Source organism: Dasypus novemcinctus, chromosome 25, assembly GCF_030445035.2.
Source record: "Dasypus novemcinctus isolate mDasNov1 chromosome 25, mDasNov1.1.hap2, whole genome shotgun sequence".
In the NCBI taxonomy this organism is placed as follows: Eukaryota; Metazoa; Chordata; class Mammalia; order Cingulata; family Dasypodidae; genus Dasypus; species Dasypus novemcinctus.
The window spans coordinates 1,763,833-1,786,519 of NC_080697.1; the positions used below are offsets into that span (position 1 = coordinate 1,763,833).

The following is a 22,687-nucleotide window of genomic DNA, read 5'->3' on the forward strand; positions in this document are numbered from 1 at the left end:
ATGCGGGCCTAACGGCAGCAGTTTTTCTGCAGAATCCAGATTCCTAGTTGGAAGTCGCTGGCATGAGACTTCCAAAATAAACCAGAACACAATTTAAAAGGGGGGTCTCGGGGTCAGGGCGGCAGGAGGCAGGCGGGCTCTCAGCTCCAGGCGCTCTGACGGCGTCTGTGCCTGCAGCAGCAGGCGCTGGTCCGAGCAGCAGGGGAATCGGCAGGGCGGCGGCCGGGGTTCCCGGGCCGGGGTGCGGAGCACGTCCCGAGGAGCCAGGTGTGAAGGAGACTGAGAGATTCCAGCCGACTAATGCAGCTTGTAGCCAAGGAAGCCCGCAGCGTTGCCATGGAAATGGACTGAATGCTTTGAAATGAAGACTATTTGTCATGTTCTTAGGAAGTGAGTAAGTATTCTGAATTTAAGGAAGTGTTGGGACAGAAAATGCTTTATGTAACTAAGTGAGACATGCAAAAGCCGAGAGGTCGTTTTTTGTAGTTTGTTTTTTAATATTTATTTTGGATAGCTAAGAATATATTAATGAACGCTTTCAGTTAGAAAGCCTCTATGTATTTTTTGGAAATTGAACAAGAAATGCATCTTTCTTGGAAACTTTTTACAGATTGTTTGATGTTAGGCAAAATATATAATTATTTCTTCAGTAATACATATCAGTAATTTGAAAATGATATCAAGAAGTCAATCTTCCTTCAATTCAGTTCCTCTGCCTTTAAAAGAAAATTAAACATAGCCATTTTACCAAATCAATAATTCTTTCAGAGCATAAAATGTGTGCTATTGATTATCAATAAATATATAATATGTGCCTTAATCAGCCAAAGAGGGGCTGACACAGAATACCAGAAATTGGTTGGTTATTATAAAGGGTATTTATTTGGAGTAGAAGCTTATACCAGGCCATAAAACATAAATTACTTCCCTCACCAAAGTCTGTTGCAACTTGTTGGAGCGAGATGGCTGCTGACATCTGCGAAGGTTCAGGCTTCCCGGGTTCCTCTCTTCCCAGGGGTTGCTTCTAACAATCTAACAATGAATAAAAAGAATTATACACCACAATCAAGTGGGATTATTCCAGGTATGCAAGGCTGGTTCAATACTGAAATCAATCAATGTAATCCATCCCATCAACAGACTAAAGAAGAGAAATAACATAAACATATCAATTAGAGCAATAAAGAACATTTGACAAAATCTGATATCCATTCAACTAAAAGCTCTCAGCAAAGAAAGAAGAGGGGAAATTCCTCCAATTGATAAAGACCATCTATAAAACCATACAGTTAACCAGTATAATTAACAGACTGAATGTTTTCCACTTAAGATGGGAAAGGAGGGACTTGCACTTGTAAAGTGCTACTTAAAAGTTAAACGTATTATCATGAGAATGTGAGGTACATTAGAGAATATACATCGTCTGCTTTGTTCACTCCGATGTGACTAGCTCTTGGAAAGTTTCTGGCCCAAAAAGAGAAAAAGATTTCCCTCCATTCTACTTTATCCTCAATTCCATGGACAGTTACTTATTCATAAATAAAATGGGCCTTTAATATGTTGCAGAGGATGAAAGTAAATGGTGGAGAAGCAATCCTCAGAAAAGATAATTGCTGGGACATTTTCCAAAATTGATTGATTACAGATGAGGAAACCCAACCACTGCCAAACAAAATAAATTTTTAAAAATCAGCAGTTAGTTCCATGAATGGGATACTGCTGTACAGCAAAGACAAAAAGAATATCTTAAAAACAGCTGGAGAGGGAAAAAGAAGACTTACCTACAAAAAAAACATCATTAGATTGTCAGCTGTTTTCTCAACAGCAACAATGAAATAATATATTCCAAATCCTAAAATAAAAATGCTATCAAGCTAAATTTTTAGAAAAAGCAAAGTTACCTTTCAAGAATAAGGGAAAATAAAGACATTTTCTGACATACTTATCTCAAATAAAATAAACAATTGGGAGAATATACTAACAATAGATTCTCATTAAAAGGATTTCTAAAGAATGTACTTCAGGAAGATTTAAACTTACACTGGAAATGTCTACTTTAAGTAAAGTTATGGATAAACATGTTGGTAAATGATTTTTTTATTTCACAATGATAAACAAAGTTAGGTATGTTTAATTTGTAGTGTTAAATACAAAACAAGCAAAAATATTGAACAACAATTATATATAATTGAGAGGAATGAAATTATAGAAAATCAGTATTTTTGATGCTGAACCACAAAAGCAATTGGGTAAGATACAAAATTAATGCCATTTCTTTCACCTTGTCACAAATAAGAACTTACTTATGAACTATTGACCTCAAGGATGGGATTTAAACATCATTGCTAAATTGGTTTAATATGTTAAAAAGAATGTGTGTGGGGGGGGAAGGATGTGGCTGAAGCAGCTGGGCACCTGCCTACCACACGAAGAGGTTTCTGGTGTCTCCTAAAGAAGACAAGCAAGACAGCAAGCTGACGCAAACAAGATGACACAATGAAGAGACAACAAGGAAACACAATGAGAGACACAACAAGCCTTAACAGAGGTCCTGGGTTTGGTTCCTGGTGCCTTTTAAAAGGAAAATGAACACATAACAGAGTAGACATCGAGCACAAATAATGGGGGGGGGGGATAAATAAGATAAAAAATTTTAAAACACAAAGAACAAAACAAAAAAATGATTTAAAAAAAAGAATGTAGGGGGATTATGTCCAAGTAAAAATTTTTAGAAAGTGAATATTTTCAAATTTTATGCTTCGCTGTTTTCCAGTATTGGTTTAAGTTGGAAAAAGGTGTTTGTCTTCCCTCATTTGTGATTTATAATTATTAATGTTTCACAGCATGATTTTTATTTTCAGTTTTTTTAGTTTTTCAGCTTGATTATTTTTAAGACAAGGAAAATTTTTCCACCTTCGCACTACTGAAAATAAATGTCAGGCATTATCAGTGAAGGAAACGCTTCTGAAATTAGTAAAGATGAAACTGAGAGTCCTTGAAAAAACTCAAGACTGGTGGTTTCTACACCTGCTTTCTTTAGTCTTGCTTGCATTTAGTTGACCTGAGAGCCTGTCACTAAACAAGCCCAGCAGGTAGGGGAGGACAGGGAAGCAGCACGAGTGGGGTCCAGCAAGGCCAGCTCTGAGAGGTTTATTTTGGGGTCCTTGTCTCTGTGCCAGGATTGGGGTGACTTTCCTGCAGGAAAAGACAGCAACATCTTCGGGCTGCAGGCAGCTGGGGGGAGCAAAATCTGACAGAGCCGCTGCACTGAACCAGGCAGGGCTGGGATGCAGCTTGGAAACTCGGTGCCTGAGCCGCTTAGGTGGTCCAGTTACCAGCTCAAACAGGTTTTGCTTCACTGCCAGACAGGTAGCGGTGATTCCCTCTCTAGGGCTCCAGACAGAAAAGACGGAGACAGGCTCAACCCAGTGTCACCATAAGCACCCAAGACTGAAAACGCGAGCAAACCAGAGCACAGGCAATGGGGTAACCCTCCTCTGCAGGTCACCCTCCTGGCGTAAATATGTGTAGAATACAGTCCCTTACATGATAAACAAAAACTAGAAGTGTTTATCTTAAAATAAAACTTCAGTGTTTCCACCTGAAAGCAAGTACTCCACCCCACAGCCCATGTCCCTGACCCCACATGGATAAAGAGCCCCAGTGCCCAGAAGGAACCGGTGGCATCGGGCTGTCTGACCTGCCTGCTGCTGCGAAGAGGCAGCGGGAGCTGCAGGAGAACATGCGAAGGGCACCCAGGAGAAAGGAGCAGCAGGAGGCGACCTGCTGCAAGTGTGGGAGGACAAGCGCAGGGCTCTGGTCCTGTCCTGGGGACAAGGCGTTCTCCTTTGGGGGAGGTCAATTGTCTAGTACTGATCTTGCCAAGGCCATTTAAGGGTCGTACACCTCGGCTTTTTAACTGAGTAAAATTTTTTAAATCTTGAAAAATCCCTGGATGAGCAATCGTTACCTCCCAAAAGCTTTTCCCAGAGTGACCATTCCACCCCAGATGTTTGCAAGGTCGACGCTATGTCCTTAGAAAGCAGAAATGGCTCTTTCATTGTGGTAAGATTACAGATGATTTCAGAAATAATTTCCATTTAGTTCATGTTCTAAGTTTTGTTTGTAAAGTGGAAACATTATCTTTGGGGGAAAAACTCTTGCATTGGGCAACCACAATACTACTCAGTGCTGCCACATTGCTGTTCAGAGATTCTGCCAACCAAGAAGGGGGAAAATAATTTTAAAATGTCACACATTGGAAAGTCGATGGGAGACTCCTGCCTGTAGACATATTGTTACCAGATTTTGTTTAGGTTCTTGGCTATGCTGGAGAAATTTCAAGAGTATGTTGGGTGAATTAGGCCAGTAATTTATTCAGGTAGGGACAGAAGAGAAATGGGAGAAAATAGGCCAGGGGCCCCAGGTAGAGAGGAAGGGGCTGAAAGTGATTTACAGACTACAATTCCCCATATATAAATCCCCAGGTTTACTTGCGTGGCCACATGCAGAGAAAAAATGGTGAGAGCGGCGCACAGAGGGCAGGAACGGGTCCAGAGGCAAGAGGGCAGGGCGAGAGAGCACTCAGGCCTCGAGGTCTGCTTTATAAACTATTAATTATGCCACCCCTTTGCTAATGGCAGGGGAGGGGTTCCAGCTGTTTACTGTTTTGATTGATTACCCCACCCATCAATCCCCTAGTGAGGACCGAATGATAAAGTCCCTAGGAAACATCTGGGGCTTTTCCTTGCTCCCAGAGGAAGTCTTTGTCCTGAAGAGCAGAATCCTGGGGGTGGGGTCTTCCAGCAGCCATCTGGGGGTCACTGATGTCCACGTGGACTCTGCCAGGTTCCAGATCCATCTATTAATTCCCTATCTTACTAGCCTGCTTCATTCCCCAGAGAGTTTACACCTCTCATCTTAAAGGAGAGCTGAAGGAAGATGATCATTCATCCATCGCTGCTTCCTGATGGTTAGGGGCTGTGGGCCCCACCTGACAAGGTGTAGAACTCTCTTGCTACTTTATCTGAATTGAAGGAAGATGAATCTGGCATCATGTGTGAGCTGAAGTTCCCATATGGTTAACAAGATGTTGATTCTGGAAGAAAAAAACTTAATTAGAACTTTGAGAATACATGGTCCTACTAAGAGGACACTGGACCATAGAAGCAGAAAAGGCCAGGTGCCTGCAAAGGCTGCATTTTCCCAAAGTTGGTGGGAAACAGTATTTTTTCTTGAGTTATTTTATGCTGTTGGTTAGCTCTGGAGAGCAACTGAAATAGATAATGGGGTTTGGTGTAGATTGCCAACCCCAATTTTTGATGGTGGTGGTTATGCCTCAAGCAGCCAAGAGTGGGATGAGAAGGGACATCGGTACGAGGTTTCTTTAAGGGGTGTTTGGTTCGCTCTCCCCCTAGCAACTGGCATTTAGGCTAGAGTTGGAGGGGACAGCTGACTTTGACATAGACACCACTTAGGTTTTCTCTTGAAGAGACATTTCAGGCCATCCAATGACTGGCATTTGCACTTCTTGTCATGTGCTTCTGGTGAGCTGGCACTTTTTTGGGCAGCTGGCGTCACTCAGGATTAGTGCACCAAGCTGGAAATTTCTTTAACTTTAATAGTTGTGGGAGTGATCAGAAGTACAGAGTGAATTTCCTTACATTTTGGCTCTTATTGAGCAACTCCTGGTAATTTCTTTGACTGTTTTCACCTGGCTTTGTTTTTCAAAAACCTGTTTGGCTAAACTTGTTAATCCTTCCCCAGATTAGTGGCTTGGTGAAGTCCCTGAAGGACTTCCCACTGCACTGCTCCCGGCAGGTAGACTTGAGTAGCCTTAACAAGCCACCCATCAGCCTCCAGGGTGAACCCAGGCTAGCTGCCCTGGCTTCTTCATCCTGGGTACACTGTGGAACTTCAAGTGCTGGTGCAGGTGCTGGAATAAGGGGGAGGAGGGAAACCCGGGTTTGAGCTGCCGCTTTAGCAGCTGCGTTAGCTTGAGCATTTCCCTTTGCTATAGCAGTGTTCATTTTCTGATGTTCTGGACAATGCATAACTGCTATCTCTTGAGGTAACAGTATGGCTTCCAGTAAATTTAGGCTTTTTTTGCTTATGCTTAATAGGTGGCCCACTGTTAGTAAGCAAGCCTCATTCTCGCCCACAGCAGAGTGAGCGTGAAGGACAAGGAAAGCGTATTTAGAGTCTGTGTAAATATTAGCCCGTTTCCCAGCTGCTAGTCTTAAAGTTCAGGTAAGAGCAATCAGCTCTGCCTTCTGGGCTAAAGTTCCAAGGGGCAAGCTTTGGCCTCTGTGGTTTCAAACTGAGAAACCACTGCATAGCCTGCCCTTTTAATTCCTTCCTTAATAAAACTGCTTTTACCTGTGATCTATTCAACATTTGGGTTCACAAGAGGCTTATCTCTTAAATCTGGCCTGCTTGAGTAGTTTTGGTCAACAGTTTCAAGGCAGGAGTGAGGAAGGGGTTCCTCGGGATCTGACTTGGGGCCTCCACCAGGAGTAGGGTGGCTGGGCTAAGAGTCTGGCACTCCCTTATTTGCCCTTCAGGGGTCTCTAGCAGTTGAGCCTGGTATTTAATTAACCGGCTACCTGTGAGCCACTGGTGGCTCCTGGCTCTAAGCATGTCCTGCACCTGGTGTGGAGTGAAGACTGAGAGGTTGCCCCCAAGTTAGTTTGGTGACTTTTTCAATTAAAAGGGCTGTTGGCCCCACTGCTCTCAGGCAAGTTGGCCATTCCCTTATCTTATAGACATGTTTATTAACTACTCAGAAAATGAAGTTTACCAGGATACAGCATATGATCTAATAGAAATATCACCATAATCATCAGACATAAATCTAGAATAGGATATAGGTACAGTATATAATACTAATTAATGTAGTACTCAATGCGTAAGTTTCTCTTTGAGCTGTAATTAATAGATTTAAGTTCCAGGTTTGCAATACTATACATGTTATCTCTCCATGGGAGCAGGCCATAGTGCCAATTGTGTTTAAGTCCTACTCACAGTACTCTGGTGATCGTGGCTGCACTTGGTATGTCCTTCACACAGAGAGTAAGCTGCAGTTGACTCTAGAGAGAGAAGCTAGGAAAGTCGTTTTCAGTATTCCACCAGCCTGGTGCATAGTGCTCTTTGGCACTATGACACAGTGACATTGTGGAGGTGATACCCATTGTACACTTGGCTGTACTGAGCCATCATTGGCTGCTGCGGGAGTTTGAAATGCCAACGTAGTTTCTGTCTACTTCAGGAGCACAACCAGAGATGTAGTAGATACCCTTTATTGTTTTAGGGGTCAGTGACCAACCTAGCCAATAACTCATATGGAGAAGTGCCCTGCAGTGTAGTCAAGGCCTGGTTTCAATGCACAAGAGAGTTTGACAATGCTGAAGTCTATCTCTTGATTTTTATACATTTTTAAACATTTCCAATGTAATGTGCTATATGTTAAAAGAGCTTAACTTTTTAGCACTTTGTTTTTACTTCTACACTTTTACCATGAAGCTGTTAATTAGCAGGTATTTTACTTTAGCAGTAGAGGAAAAACTACTTTTTCCATTTTTTAAATGAAAACTGAAGATCCCCAATGGAATCAAGGTAACTTTTCATTATCACCACTTGAATGTGTGCATTGAGGTGACTTTCAGACAGGTTTCATTCCTATGATGTTACTTTCTGGCATTAATATCAATTTAGGTTTCTAGTTAATAATGATGTTTTAGAACTAGCCATTTAAATGCTTCAGTTTAGAAGATGCTTTTATAAACTTTTTAATTGACCACAATCACATAGCCTGGCTAATTTACTTTAGACTTCAATTAGTAACCAACAGAACTTATTTTTTATGTATTTAAGAGAAGGCAGATTTACATTTTTAAACTTACTTTCAATACATATGAACTTAGAATTTTTGTTAATTTGATATTATCTTGATGTATGAAGTTACACACAGAGCAAATAGGCAGACATGAATAGTTTGGCACAGAAACACAACTTAGTTACTTAAAACTTTCATTCTTTTACAAAACTAGTTTAACTGTAAAACAACACTTGAAAGATCTTCTTGAAGGCTTTTTTCCAATTTGCAATATGACCATGCAGTTTTACACAAGAATTTTGTTCCTTAATTAATGGCTTATAATTAAAATGTTCCCAATGCTTTAATGTAATTTTCCTTTGTTTCAGAACTTTATATTTTACTTTGACTTTAGCAGACTTTGGATGAGCAAGACTAATTCTTTGTATATTCCCTGAGGCCTCAACTGGTTTCTCTCATGAATTGCCACTTTTAGGAACCCCAACAGTCAAGGCAGGGGACCTTCTTCACTTCCCAGTCCTCAGAGATAGCAGGACTCCAGCGCCCACTGGACTGGAAGAGTGGACGTTCAACCCCAAGGGTCAAGAATTCCACCAGGCGGCATTTAGTCCACTCTTGGAGCCATGAGAGAAAACAGAGTCACTAAAGCCAGTAAGACAGGAGACAGGGATGTTTCAAGTTTGCTTTCCCCTGATCTACAGGGGAAATAACTATAAGCAAAGGCAAGGGATGCAACTAAGCTTGAAGTGATCGTTCTTGAAGGTAAGGTCAGTTTAAAATTTACACTTACAATATTAGGTTCAAGCTAAACCTACCCAAATATAATTTCAGCTATTATCCTTCTGCTGTTTTATAATATAAAGGCATCTATAAATAATCTTAATTCTGAGTTACAGTTTCTAGTAAGTTTTTATGTAAGGTGAATTGGGTACCTTTATTAATTAAGCCACAAGAATTTTATTAGTAACAACTTTGTGAAGTTTCTCAACTCTTCTAGCAATTAAATAAATTCCATTTGTGATTTATACATTAAATTCATCAGCAAGACAGTTTTGACTTTTTTTTAAGATTTATTTATTTCTCTCCCCTTCCCTGCTCCCCTCCCCCCCAGTTGTCTGCTCTCTGTGTCCTTTCTCTGCATGTTCTTCTCTGTCCATCTGTATTCTTGTCAGCAGCACCCAGAATCCATGTCTCTTTGTATTGCATCACCTTGCTGCATTAGCACTCCATGTGTGTGGCGCCATTCCTGGGCAGGCTGCACTTTTTTTGCACTGGGCAGCTCTCCTTATGGGGTGCATTCCTTGCACGTGGGGCTCCCCTACATGGGGGACACCCCTGTGTAGCAGAGCACTCCTTGCACGCATCAGCACTGTATGGGGGCCAGCTCACCACACAGGTCAGGAGGCCCTGGGTTTGAACCTTAGACCTCCCATGTGGTAGGCAGACACCCTATCTGTTGGGCCAAATTTGCTTCCCAGTATTGCCCTTTAAAGATTCGTTTTTAGGTTACCTTTCACCATTATCCAATTTGTAACAGGTGAACCCCAAATCTGATTTCCTAGGCACAAGCAAACTGACAAAGTTAAACACAGATTTTAAAATTGAACACAAAGTTAAGCACAGATTAAAACAGGAGAATTTTATACTTTTAGCATTTCAAGGAACTCTTGATGTTAATTGATAGCACATGAGGTTTTTTTATTTTTATCACTACACACTTTTTATAGGCACGACTGAGTTTAAACTGAGAAGTTTGTAGTTTATTTCCTCATTTCTTTAAGGACACATGACATGTTTCTGGGCCTCAGATTTATCTGTTTTCTTTTTTTACACTGGTTTAACTGGAACTCAGAGGCTGCTTTTGGCTATACTGTGGCCAAGTGGACCAGCAGAATTTCCTGATTCCTGAGAAGAGATTCCTGTGGGGAGTTTGCTGGTGGGCTAGAGCTGTGCCCATTACTCTAGAAAGAATGAAGAAGCACCTTTTAGTCAAACATTCTGGCATCCCTGAGTCCTAGTCTGACTAAAATTCACCGCTCTACATAATTTGGAGCTGAAACCCTGTCTCAGCATCCTGAGAATTTCAATTTTCACAGCTTAACTGGCCCACAAATGTCTTTGTGGGCACCTAGGTCTTGGGGGCATCTGAATCCAGATATCAGATCAATGAGCCCAAGCCGAATTGTTGGGAGACTGAGCAGTGGCCCCAAAACAAAGCACCAGTCCCAGGGGATATTTGGCTGCTCTCTGAATGGATGGGCCCAAGGAGTGGGGGCCATTCAGTTTCCTGCTCTGGTTCTTGGCACCCCTACTTTTGAGGGTCCAAAACTGACCCAAACAGAAGCTCCTGAATTAAATCTCAGGGAAAGTTTGGCTGCTCTCTGATTCCCGCCACCCCAGGGAATCACGGAGCCCCTGCCACAGGGCATTCCCAGGGCAGCCTGGACGTGGGAGACAGGCTGACCAGATGCCAACCTGAAGCTGCCAAGCCCAGCGTGCTGCCTCCTCCTGTCCTTCAGAAGTCCTCCATGCGGTCTTGGTGCTATGACTTTACTGTCTATAGTTTCCCAGTTAGACCAGCCATCAGAAGGCCATTAAGGGATTAGAGGTTAATTGTTCTAGCTGACAGGCTTTGGGGCCCTGAGGCAATAGCCTCCTTGCTAAACAAAGGCACTTTTCCAGTTTCACAGTTTTTAAAACATTCCAAAGCCTCCTAACACAAATCTGCAAAGAGAAATTCAGTAGCCAGAAGTAGAAGGGTAAAACATGAGTCAAGGTTAATTATACAAGGGCTCCTGGCTGTGACCCCTCGGGAGGGAACTCCACGGCACCCTTCTTGGCTCTGCCCCCCTTCCTCCTTCGTCCCCAGGAAGCCGGGGGTGGGCAGATAGGAAGGCGCTTGCAAAGGCCTGGACCCGCTGGGAGGGGCGAGCCCCAGCTCTGCCCCATGGCCGGGCACCCCCTAGGGGAGAGGGTGGGAGAAGGCAATGGCAGGCGAGCCGGGGACAGACTGGCTGCTGACATGGCTTGAAGCTTCACAGGCCGGGCTCTCTCCCGGGGGAACTCTGTCTTGGCAGGGTCATGATTTAAGCCCCTGCCCTAGGACCCAGCCATCCCAACTGGGGTCAGATTTCAGAAGCCTGGGCGTGCAGCGTGGACGTGGAGAATTCCTGAGCCCTGGCCCGTCCCTCCCGGGATTACGTCCCATGGGGGCTCATAGGGGAACCCGTTTAAAATGGAGAACCAGAGGACGGCATCGAACAGGCCGTGGGCCGTAGTTTCACTCACCAGTAAACTCCTGGACTGGGTCACCTAATATGTTATAGGATTTTATTGAGATTCCTGGCTACGCTGCAGACATGAATTCAAGAGCATGCTGGGTGAGTTAGATTGGTAATTTATTCAGGGAAGGAAGGAAGAGAAATGGGAGAAAATAACAGATCAGGGGTCCCAGGTAGAGAGGAAGGGGCTGAAAAGTGATAAAGAGGGCTATTTACAGACTACAATTCCCCATTGTAAGTTATAGATGCCCAGGTTTACTTGTGTGGCCACATGGCAGAGAAAAAATGGTGGGAGCAGCACACAAAGGGCAGAAACAGGTCCAGAGGTGAGAGAGTGGGGTGAGAGAGTGCTCAGGCCTGTGCCTGGCTTTTAAACTGTCAGTTATTCCACCACTTTGCTAATGGCAGGTGAGAGGTTCCAGCTGTTTGCTGTTTTGGTTGGTCACCCCACCCATCAATCCCCCAGTGAGGAGCCAGTGATAAAGTCCTTGGGGGAATATCCAGGGCTTTTCCTTGCTTCCAGAAGAAGTCTTTGTCCTGGATAGCAGAATCTTGGGGGTTCCTGATGTCCATGTGGACTCTCTGCCAGCTTCCAGATCCATCTATTGATTCCCTATCTTACTAGCCTGCTTCAATATGTCCTGCATAGAGTTAAAAATTGTTATTTAAAATTTAGGAGATTTATATGACATATATGACAAACATGGTAATTACAGATATCATTATTTTATGGACCTCCTGGCCTGTGTGAGGAGCTGGCCCATGCACAGTACTGCCACACTCTAGGAGTGCCGTGCCATGCAGGGGAGACCCCTGCGCAGGGGAGCTCCATGCATAAGGAGTGCACCCCACAAGGAGAGCAGCCCCACATGAAAAAAGTGCAACCTGCCCAGGAATGGTGCCTCACACACAGAGAGCTGACACAGCAAGATGGTGCAACAAAAAGAGACACAGATTCCCAGTGCCATCTGACAAGAATGCAAGCAGACAAAGAAGAACACACAGTGAATGGACACAGAGAGCAGACAATGGGGGGAGAGGGGGAAGGGAGAGAAGTAAATAAAATAAATCTTAAAAAAAAAAAAAAATCAGTGGTAATACACAGCCTCCTGCCACTAAATCCCTACAAGAAATAAACAAATTGAATAAACCACATCCTAATCAGATGCCTAGAAATCAGCAAAAAATTATGAGCCATACTAAGAAAAAGAAAGACATGGCCAAAGAAAAGGAATATATAGAAGCCCCAGAAGAGGCACAGGATTTGAGAAAACTAATTAGCAAGATGAACACAAATTTCCTAAATCAAATTAATGAGTTGAAAGACAATATTATTAAAGAGATAAATGACATCTAGAAGACATTGAGTGAGTGCAAAGGAGAATTTGAAATTATGAACAGAAAAGTAACAGAGCTAATGGGAATGAAAGATAAAATAGATTAGATCAAAAACAAATTAGAGGGAAGCAGACATGGCTCAACTGATTGAGCATCCAGCTACCATATGGAGGGTCCAGGGTTCAATCCCCAGGGCCTCCTGACCCATGTGGAGCTGGCCCACGTGCAGTGCTGCTGTGCACAAGGAATGCCATGCCACCCAGGATGCCCCAGTGTAGGGGTGTCCATGCACAAGGAGTGCACCCTGTAGGGAGAACAGACCCACATGAAAAAAGCACAGCCTGCCCAGGAGTGGCACCACACACGGAGAGCTGATGCAGCAGGATAACGCAACAAAAAAAGAGACATAGTTTCCCAGTGCTGCTGGATAATGAAGCAGACACAGAAGAACACACAGCAAATGGACATAGAGAGTAGACAATGGGGGGCAAGGGGAGAGAAATAAACAAAAACAAATCTTAAAAAAAAAATGCACACACATTAGAGGCATACAACAGCAGACTCAACATGATAAAAGAAAGAATAAGTGACACCAAAGACAGAACAGCTAAAATTGAGGAGAGAAAAGAATGGGGAAAAAATGACCAGGAGCTCAGAGAGTTGAATGACAACACAAATTGCATAAAGATATGTGTCATTGGAGTTCCAGAAGGAGAAAAGAAGGGGAAAGGGGCAGAAAGAGTATTTGAGGAAATAATAGCTGAAAATTTCCTAACTCTCCTGAAAAAATGACCTTTCTATCCAAGAAGCACACAATATCCCAATCAGAAAAAATCTGAATAGACCTCCTCCAAGACACATACTACTCAGAGTGTCAACTGTCAAAGATAAAGGGAAAACTCTCAGAGCAGCAAGGGAGAAGCAAACCATCACATACAAGGATGCTCAGTAAGACTTAGTGTGGCTTTCTCTTCAGAAACAAGGAAGACGAGAACACAGTGGCATGATACAGTTAGGATAGTGAAAGAAAAAACAGCTAACTGAGAATTCTTGATCCAGCAAAATCATCCTTCAAGTATGAAGGTGAGAATAAAATATTCACAAACAGAAACTAGGAGAGTTTGCAAAAAAGAATCCACCTTTGAAGGAAATATTAAAGGAAGCCTTAGAACCTGAAATAAAAAGACAGGAGAGTGAGGCTTGGAGGAGAGCACAGAAGAAAGAATAGAGAAAGGATAACCAAAAGAGTAAAAAGACAGACAAAAATAGGATATGACATAAGAAAACCAAAGAATAAAATGGTGGAAGTAAATAATGCATGTACAGTAATATCACTGAATGTGAATGGATTAAATTCCCCAATCAAAAAGATACAGGCTGACAGAATGAATAAAAAAAAACATGAGCTATCCATATGCTGCTTACAAGAAACTCACCTTAGACCCAGGGATACAAACTGGCTGAAGTGAAAGGTTGGAAAAAGATACTCCAAGCAAATAGTAACTGAAAAAGAGCGGCAGTAACTACACTAATATCAGACAAAACAGACTTTAAATGCAAAAAGTTATAAGAGATAAAGGAGGCCATTAGATAATAATAAAAGGGACAATCCACCAGGAAAATATGTCATAAATATCTATGCACCTAGCCAGGGTGCCCCAAAATACATGAGACAAACTGTCAAAACTGAAGGGAGAAACAGACATCTCTCCTATAATCATTGGAGACTTCAACACCCCACTCACATCATTAGATATAACAACTAGACAGAAGACCAACAAAGAAACAGAGAACTTGAACAACATGATAAATGAGTTAGACCTAGCAGTCATATACACAATGTTGCACCCAAATTCAGCAGGTTATACATTCGTCTCAAGTGCCCATGGATCTTTCTCCAGCATAGACCACGTGTTACGGCACAATGCAGCTCTCAATAAATATAAAAAAGATTGAAATTATACAAAGTACCTTCTCAGATCATAATGAGATGGAAGTAGAAATCAGTAATAGACAGGAAAAAGGCAAATTTACACGTGTGGAGGCTGAACAACATACTCCTAAATAATCAGTAAGTCAAAGAAGAAACTGCAAGTGAAATCAGTAAATATATTGAAAAAAATGAAAACAAGAACACAACTTATCAAAACTTATATGATACAGGAAGGCAGTGGCAAGAGGGAAATTTATAGCCCTAAACACCCATATTTAAAAAGAAGAAAGAGCTAAACTCAAATGTTTATTTGAGCAACTAGAGAAACTAGAGAAAGAACAGCAAACCAATCCCAAAGCAAGCAGAAAGAAAGAAATCATAAAGATTAGAGCAGAAATAAATGAAATTGAGAACAATAACAAAAAAAAATACAGAAAATCAACAAAACCAAAAGTTGCCTCTTTGAGAAGATCAATAAAATTGATAAAACCCTAGCTAGACTAACAAAGAAGAAAAGAGAGAAGATGCCAATAACTACAATAAAAAATGAAAGGGGGGAAGTTATGACTGACCCCACAGAAACAAAAAAATATCATAAAAGGATATTATGAGATGGGAAGCAGATGTGGCTCAAGTGCTAGGGCTTCCACTTATCATATGGGAGGACCCCGGTTCAATCCCTGGGGACTCCTGGTGAAAAATAAGAAGAGAAAGCATGCCTGTGTGGAGAGCCAGTGCCCGTGTGGCACGTTGAGTGCCCACGTGGTAAGCCAGTGCATGTGTGACAAGCTGAGTGCCTGTGCAGTGAGCTGAGTGCCCGTGAGTGCCCGCATGGTGAGCTGAGTGCCCGTGAGTGCCCATGTGGTGAGCTGAGTGCCCATGAGTGCCCGCATGGTAAGCTGAGTGCCTGCACAGCGAGCTGAGTGCCCACATGATGAACCAAGTGCCTGTGCAATTGCCCGCATGGTGAGCTGAGTGCACACGTGGCGAACCACATGCCCACACAGTGAGCCAGTGACCATGCAAGTGAGTCACGCAGCAAGATGTGACACAACAAAAGAGAGACAAAGGGAGAGTCAAGGTGAAGTGCAGCAGAGACCAGGAACTGAGGTGGTGCAATTGATGGGGAACTTCTCTCACATCAGAGGTCCCCAGGATTGAATCCCGGTGAATCCTAGAGGAGAAAAACGAGAAGAGAAGACAAAAAGAGAAATAGGTACAGAAGACCACATAGCAAATGAACAGAGACAGCAAAAATGTCAGGGCTGGGGGAAGAGAAAAGGAAGGGGGAAAAATAAATCTTTAAAACAAAAAAGGATATTATGATAAAATTTATGCTAACAAACTAGACAACCTAGATGAAATGGACAAATTCCTAGAAATTCAAAAACAACCTACACTGATGCTACAAGAATTATAAGATCTTAACAAACCAATCACATTTAAAGAGATTGAATCCATCATCAAAAATCTCCCAGCAGAGAAAAGTCCAGGACCAGATGGCTTCACAGGTGAATTCTACCAAGCTTTTTGAAAAGAATTAACACCAACCCTGTTTAAACTTTTCTGAAAAATTGAAGAGGAGGGAAAATTACGCAACACATTTTATGAAGCCAATATCACTCTAATACCAAACCAGATAAAGATACAAGAAAATCACAGACCAATCTCTCAATGAACATACATGCAAAAAATTCTCAACAAAATACATGCAAATAGAATCCAATAGCATATCAGAAGACTTATACATCACAACCAAGTGGGATTTATTCCTGTTATGCAAAGCTGATTCAACATAAGAAAATCTATCAACATAATACACCATATTAACAAATTGAAGGGGAAAAAAACCACATGATCATCTAATCAATGCAGAAAAGGCATTTAACAAAATCCAGCATCTGTTTTGATAAAAACACTTCAAAGGATAGGAATAGAAGGAAAATTTCTCAATCTGATAAAAGGCACATATGAAAAACCCACAGCCAACACCATCCTCAATGGGGAAAGGTTGAAAGCTTTCCCTCTAAGATCTGGAACAAGACAAGAATGCCTGCTGTCACAATTGTTATTCAATATTGTACTAGAAGTTCCAGCTAGGGCAATTAGACAAGAAAAAAAAAATTAAAGGCATCCAAACAGGAAAAGAGGAAGTAAAACTCACTGTTTGCAGATGACATGACCCTGTTAGAAAAATTCTGAAGTATCCATGACAAAGCTACTTGAGCTAGTAAATGAGTTCAGCAACGTGGCAGGATACATGAACAACATGCAAAAATAAGTAATGTTTTTTAAACTAGTATTTTTTGTTTTTAAGGAAATTAACTTTTTAAAAATTTTATTTTATTTATTCCCCTCACCTTTGTTGCTTGTGCTCACTTTCTGCTCTTTGTGTCCGTTCACTGTGCATTCTTCTGTGTCTGCTTATCTTATCTTCTCATCTGCTCTTTAGGTTCCATCTCAGGAACTTCCAATGTGGGAGAGAGGCACTCAGTCGCTTGAGTCACCTCAGCTTCCTCGTTTGTTGTTCCTCTCATTGTCTTTTCTTCTGTGTCTCTTTTTTGTTGCAATCACTTGTATATGTCAGCTCTTTGCACAGGCCAGTTCCACTGTGTGGGCCAGCTAACCATGCAGGCCAGCTCACCTCCACCAGGAAGCCCCAAGAACTGAACTCTGGACCTCGCATATGGTAGATTGGAGCCAAATCACTTGAGCCACAGCCGCTTCCCTGTACACTAGTATTGAACAATCTGCAGAGGAAATAAAGGGGGAAATTCCATTTACAATAGCGACAAAAAGACTCAAATACTTAGGAATTAATTTAACCAAAGGACCTATATGCATAAAACTACAAAACAATGCTACAAGAAAAGATGCTAGCTTTTAAAAGACCTAAGCAAATGGAAAGACATTCTGTGTTCATGGATTAGAAGAAAAAATATGAAGATGTGGATCTTACCCAAACTGATTTATAGATTAATGTAATACCAATCAAAATTCCAACAACGTACTTTACAGAATTAGGAAAGATAATCACCAAATTCATTTGGAAGGGAAAGGGCATCTGAATAGCCAAAAGCATTCTAACAAAGAACAACATGGGAGGAATTTCTATGCCTGACCTTAAAACATATTCCAAAGCTACAGTGGTCAAAGCAGCATGGTAGCAGCATAAAGATAGACACATCTATCGGTGGAATAGAACTGAGAATCCAGAAATAAACTTTCACCTTTAATGTCAACTGGTTTTTGACAAACCTACCAAGTCCGTGTTAACAGGACACAACAGGCTCTTCAACAAATGGTGCTGGGGGAATTGGATATCTATAACCAAAAGAATGAAAGAGGACCCTATCTCACTCCCTACACAAGAATCAACTCAAAATGGATCAAAGTCCTAGATATAAAATCCAGGACCATAAAACTTCTAGAAGAAAATGTAGGGAAGCATTTTCTTCAAGACCTTGTAGTAGGGTGGTTTCTGTGACCTTACACCCAAAGCTCAGGCAACAAAAGAAAAAAATAGAGGGAAACGGACTTTGGCCCAGTGGTTAGGGCGTCCGTCTACCACATGGGAGGCCCGCGGTTCAAGCCCCGGGCCTCCTTGACCCGTGTGGAGCTGGCCCATGCGCAGTGCTGATGCGCGCAAGGAGTGCCGCGCCACGCAGGGTGTCCCCCGCGTAGGGGAGCCCCACGCGCAAGGAGTGCACCCATAAGGAGAGCCACCCAGCGCGAAGGAGGGAGCAGCCTGCCCAGGAATGGCGCCACCCACACTTCCCGTGCCGCTGACGACAACAGAAGCGGACAAAGAAACAAGAAACAAGACGCAGCAAAAAGACACAGAAAACAGACAACCGGGGGAAGGGAGGGGAATTAAAGAAATAAAAATAAATCTTAAAAAAAAAAAAGAAAGAAAGAAAAAAATAGATAAATGGGACCTCCTTAAAATTAAATACTTTGCACCTTACAGGACTTTGTCAAAAGGGTGTGAAGGTAACTGACTCAACAGAAGAAAATATTTGGAAATCACATGTCATATAAAGGTTTAATATCCAGGATAAATAATGAGATGTTACAACTCAACAATAAAATGACAAACAACTCAATTCAAAAATGGGCAAAAGACTTGAAAAGACATTTGTCCAAAGAAAAAATTAAAATGGCAAAAAACATGAAAAAATGATCAACATCGCTAATGAGTAGGGAAATGCTAATCAAAACTATAATGACATATCATTTCATACCTATCTGAATGGCCACTATTTAAAAAACAGAGAACTGCAAGTGCTGGAGAGGCTGTGGAGAGACAGGAACACTTCTTCACTGTTGGTTGGTGGAATGCAGAACGGTCCAGCCACTGTGGAGGACTGTTTGGCAGTTCCTAAAGAAGGTGAACAGAGACTTGCCACGTGACCCTGCAGTACTACTACTGGGTATATACCCAGAAGAACTGACAACAGCGACATGAACAGACATGTGCACACCTATGTTCACAGCGGCGTTCTTCACAACTGCCAAAAATTGGAAGCAACCCGCATGTCCATCAACAGTTGAATGGCCAACAAACTGTGGTGCTTTCACACAATGGAATATTATGCAGCTGTAGGAAGAACTGAAGTTGTGAAGTATTTGACAACATGGAGAAACCTGGAGGACATTATGTTGAGTGAAGCAAGTCAGACACTAAAGGACAAATACTGTATGATTGCATTACTATGAACCAAATATATTGTGTAACATATTGCATGATTCAAAAAAAAATTTTATGTGGAGCGAGTACATCTTAATTAAGAAACGTATGTTTTTTTTAACTTTTATTTTTATTTTCAAATTATTGTTTCTATTTTCAATTATTAAATGTACCAAATAAAGTTAAAAAAATTAGATGATACACAATGATAAGCAAGTAGATGTCTGCCATGGATGACCAAATTAGATGTAAATAAGGAGCCCATCTCCTGGCCAAAAATCCCGTGTGAGTTTTCAGGTCTGACCAGGGCCTCTACCAAGGCCTCACCTGGCAGGCTTCATAGAGCCAGCCAGCACACTGCAGTCTCTTGAGGGAGTCAAGGACATGCCTGCACCCTGACCTGAGGTCTGCTGAGACCCCAGGACACTTTCTACGCTCTGACTCAGTGCTCATTTCCCACCTCTTCCTTTCCCCTCTGCAGTGAGCTGTACCTGGCTCCTGTGCTGACACACCTGAGCGTCACCTGGTGGCACCACTCCGTGGGGGAAATGGATGGACAGGAGGGAGCTGGCCCTTTTTCTCTGCTGGCCTCTCGCCTCTACCATCAGAGAAAGAAAAGCTCTGTCGTTCTTTCGGACAGCTCCCCATGTGCCTGTGCCAGCCTCCCCCACAGCTGCCCTAACTGGTTCTTCTTGACCCTCTGAGGGAAAAAGATCTCACCCAGCCTCCTTTGAGATTAAGGCTGGAGCAGCATTTACACCTTGGACTGAACTAAATTCAGAGCTATAATTACAGGTTTTGTTAAAGAACTACTAGAACTCTTTTGGGTGTGTGTGTGACCCAGGTCACCTACCACCGCAGCTTGTGCGGGCAGGTCAGAGCCGCAGATGCTGGACCCTGATGGCACAAGTTGGCTGGCCTGGAAAGTGGCCACAAGGTTCTTTTTTTCTTGCTGAATCTGAGAGTAAAATGGCCTGAGAAATAGAGCAGTTTCTGTAAGATTACATGTTAGAGAAAAGAAAATCTTAAAATCTTCACAGCTTATGGGAAAACTTTAGCACTCTTGTTAAATAAATAACTTGTCCCATCTGCCAAGAAGAAAAATTCTGATAAAAATATGACTGGTGCAAGGACAGAAAGCTGGCTCTTTTATATATAAATTAGTGAGTTTTCTATATTTCTGTGCTTTCGGGTTTTTGTCTGAGTTATGGCCGAAAAAAAAGTATTTACTTGAAACTATAAGCTCTCTGTTTCTGTCAGTATGTGTCTTAGTTTCCTAGGCTGCTTAAAGCATACCATGAAATGCACTGACTTAAACAATAGGAATTTATTAGCTCACAGGTTTGAGGCTGTGAAAATGTCCAAATCAAGGCATCAGGATGGTATCTTCTTCCTGAATTTTGCTGCTGGAGATCCTTGGCCTCTTTGTCACATGGCAAGGCACACGGCGGTCGGTATCTGTTGGTTTCTCCCCTCTCTTTCAGTTTCCTTGCTTTCAGCTTTTTGCTTCCATGGCTTTTTCTCTGTCTGAATTTTATTCCCTTTTAAGACACCAGTAAGGATCAAGACCCATTCAGATTTAGGTGGGTCACACCTTAATTTAAGTAGCCTCATCTAAATGTCCCACTTACACTGGGTCCACAAACTAAGGAATGAGGTATATAGAGCTTCAAACCACCACAGTATGTTTGATATATATTCCTACCTCTGGATGGTAATACCAAATTAACAAATAAAAATCCTTAAAAGAGCTCTATTCAAATTGCTTAAAGATAAATAAGTGTTTATATATATATAAATTAATACACTTAAAGTCCCAGAAATTAAGGAAACCAAACTTCTAATACTTCCCAATGTAAAAAAAGTATTCATATAACTAAATTCAAATGCTTTAAAAGTTCAAGTATACAAAATCTAGATAAATCTTTGGCAAACAGGACTAATTTAATATTAATTAAACAAAAACAGCTATGTCTTCTGGGTTACCAATGTTATGTATGATACAAGCATACAATTTTATTCTACTTGGATATTGTATTAGTCAGCCAAAGGGATGCTGAAGCAAAGTACTAGAAATCTGTTGGCTTTTATAAAGGATATTTATTTGGGGTAGAAGCTTACAGTTACCAGGCCATAAAGTGGAAGTTACTTCCCTCACCAAAGTCTGCTGCCACATGTGGGACAAGATGCTGCCAATGTCTGCAAAGGTTCAGGCTTCCCGGGCTTCCTCTCTTCCCAGGGCTCATTCCTCTCCAGGCTCAGCTGCCCTGCTCAGGCCACAAGGCCAGCTGTAGACTATCAGGCAAACGGCCCGTCTCTCTTCCCGGGCCTGTGTCTAATGGGGAGCCTCCCTCCTTCCTCATGTATCTGTTTCTCTGTGTTTACCTCCCAGGCTGCAGCATCAAAGCTCTAATTGTGTCCTCTGGGATCCCTGCCCAAGGGGCAGGATTCAAAGTCCTACCGATATGGCCCAATCAAAGCCCAAATCATAATTTAATCAAGTAAGAGTGAAACCTCTGAATTGAATACATTTCTAAGGTATCACTTGCCCAGAGGAGCAGACCAGTTTACAAACATAATCAGTATTTTTTTTGAGAATTCATGAATAAAATCAAACTGCCACAGATATATTCTTCCTAAATCTATACCGGTTAATTGATGAAATTAGCTAAACTTATATCTACTAGATATTTAAAATTATGAAAAATGTAAATTTGTGCTTAACCAAATTGTTATTATTTTGACAACCTGTATTTCAAGAGTTATTGTGCTTTGTAGTCTGTTGGATTGAAGACAATTTCCAAGATCTTTTGGGGAACTTAATTATGTAAGGTATGCAAGATGTTTTTGTTTTTTTTTTTAAAAGCAAAAGAGAGTAGTTTGTTCTAAAGTAAATTGTTGCAGAATGAGAAACAGGAAAGTATAGGGAAGAAGCTGAATGGGTGTAGAGATTTGTCAGTTTGTAGAAATGAATTTTATTTGTCGTGGTCAATGCTGAATAAGGCTTAATAGATTTGTTTATAAGAGTTTTTATAATTGTTCATATCAAACAGTATATTCATGCAAAACTGGAATTTGGTTATCTCTCCCTTAAAATAATGACATTTTCTTGGATTATTGGTCTGCTCTTAGTAAGACGTTATAAAGATTTTTTCTTAACCACTTGTGTAATTTGTCTAAAATAATTATCAAATAATATCCTCACTGGTATTTATATTGGCCTTATCATTATTGTTTAAGGGATCAGGTTTTTTCACTTTTGAAGGAACTTTGTTTTTGTTTGCTTTTTTCCCCTTTTACTATCATGTTATTTTCTTAAAAATCTTTTATTGTCATTTGGCTAAATAGGAACCAACTATGATTTGTTAGTGACCTATGATCCAATTTAGCCAAGTGTTTAAACCTCCTGATGATTTTTGACATTTTGCCTTCTCAAAATCAAACCCTAAAGGATTCTTTTTTATTTCAGACTGTCTTTGGAATTCTCCAGAAGGCCCCTGGAAAATGACAAAGGATTTGCTCTTTCACCTTTTAAAACGAGAGGTGCCAGAAATAGGTTCATCTGACATATTACAGTTGCACAGAAAGCTTCAGATTAAAAGGGATTTTCT

General features: G+C 41.5%; 1 long non-coding RNA gene across 1 annotated transcript; it reads right to left on the reverse strand.

The window, feature by feature from the left end:
• Nucleotides 1-2,081: 2,081 nt before the first annotated feature.
• LOC131275962 (uncharacterized) lies at nt 2,082-17,131 on the reverse strand. The gene is made up of 2 exons (XR_011647423.1): nt 16,747-17,131; nt 2,082-5,098 (listed from the first exon to the last, which is right to left on the reverse strand). It is a non-coding gene; the product is annotated as an uncharacterized lncRNA (long non-coding RNA).
• Nucleotides 17,132-22,687: the final 5,556 nt, after the last annotated feature.